This window comes from Notolepis coatsorum, assembly GCF_963971535.1.
Source record: "Notolepis coatsorum genome assembly, chromosome: 2".
Lineage (NCBI taxonomy): Eukaryota > Metazoa > Chordata > Actinopteri > Aulopiformes > Paralepididae > Notolepis > Notolepis coatsorum.
Window position 1 is genome coordinate 218,044,017 of NC_140166.1, and position 1,847 is coordinate 218,045,863.

The following is a 1,847-nucleotide window of genomic DNA, read 5'->3' on the forward strand; positions in this document are numbered from 1 at the left end:
ACAGTTGATCCTCAATTAATTTAATTTCAAACCTTTATTTCAACTTTGTCAAGACGTGGAGTTAGTTACTAGTTAAATACATATTTAAAAGGACGATCTTCCATACGCAGGCTCCCTAGGTGCCGCGCCTCACCTAAATAAAGTGCAGTATTATATATACGTGATCTACTGCACTATAGCTTACCATGTAGACCAGTGCTATAGTGCAGTATAGCCTACCATCTAGACTAGTGCAGTATAGCCTACCATCTAGACTAGTGCAGTATAGCCTACCATCTAGACTAGTGCAGTATAGCCTACCATCTAGACTAGTGCAGTATAGCCTACCATCTAGACTAGTGCAGTATAGCCTACCATCTAGACTAGTGCAGTATAGCCTACCATCTAGACTAGTGCAGTATAGCCTACCATCTAGACTAGTGCAGTATAGCCTACCATCTAGACTAGTGCAGTATAGCCTACCATCTAGACCAGTGCAGTATAGCCTACCATCTAGACTAGGGGTTCCCAAAGGGTCACCAGATGATTACAAAAATCAATTTTTTTTTTATGCAGTCAGGCCACTGAACTTAGAAGCAGGCCAGGCCAGTGTTTCTAGTTGCAGCAGCGCAATAGTTAGATACCGTAATTCCTCTAATAGTAACCCCGGCTTGTATTTGTTTCAACTGTAGCGGGTCGTCTACCTTAATGATAAGCAAGCAGTGCAAAAATGCGGAAGCATTCGTCACCGCACGCCACTACGGTAAAGCGCCTTTCTTTTCAGGCCCGCTTTGGGAGCTGTCGCGCGGAAATAGGCTGTCTATTGCCATTCTCTTTGACAAACTCTAACCTTAACCAGCTCCTTAACAGCGCCTAAACTTAACCGTTCTAACCTTAACCAACTCCGAAACAATGCCTAACCTTAACCTTAACCATGCCTAACCTTAACCATAGAAATTATATTGCCATTCTCTTTGACAAACTCTAACCTTAACCAGCTCCTTAACAGCGCCTAAACTTAACCGTTCTAACCTTAACCAACTCCGAAACAATGCCTAACCTTAACCTTAACCTTAACCATGCCTAACCTTAACCGGCGAAAGAATACATGTTAAAAAAAAAAATCACGTTAAAAAAAAAATATTCGATGGGATTCGAACTCGCCAGCAAACGAGCCATAGGATCCACAGCCATGTAGTCTTGCCAATTGAGCTATTTCTAGATACTGAATAAGGGGCGGTGACTTATATATATTGAGCTCCGCTCGTGTCGAACCAAGGCGGGATCTCATGCGCATGCGCGGGCACCTCGCGCGAGCACGCCGGCGCACGCACGCACCTGAGCGAGCACGCCGGCGCCGGTGCACGCACGGGCGCTGGGCGGCGGAAAATGAAAGGCGCATTACCGCACGACACTACGGTAGAATGCTTCCGCATTCTTGCACTGCTTGCTTATCATTAAGGAAAACGCTACCAGGCTTGTATTAGGAGGAGGCATGTATAAGAGAGAGGCCTATATTTCTAATTTTCAAACGGATCATAATGAATAAATCAACATTTTGTGTCAGTTTGAACCCAGTAAAATGTACTGGGTTCATTTATTGAAACCAAGTACTGTATGAAATAGTAAACAGTGCAATTACAGGTGGTCACTGGTCATTTCAACGTTTTCAAAGTGAAATCAAGTAACTAGCTCAGTATATTAGTAACCCGGCTTGTATTAGGAGGTCGGCTTATAATTGCTTAGCTCAAGAGCGCACCCGGCCATTAATAGAGACCCGGCTTGTATTTGAATACCGGTTACTATTAGAGGAATTACGGTAACCTAGATGGGGGACAACCAGGAGATCACTGCAACTCACACAAGTT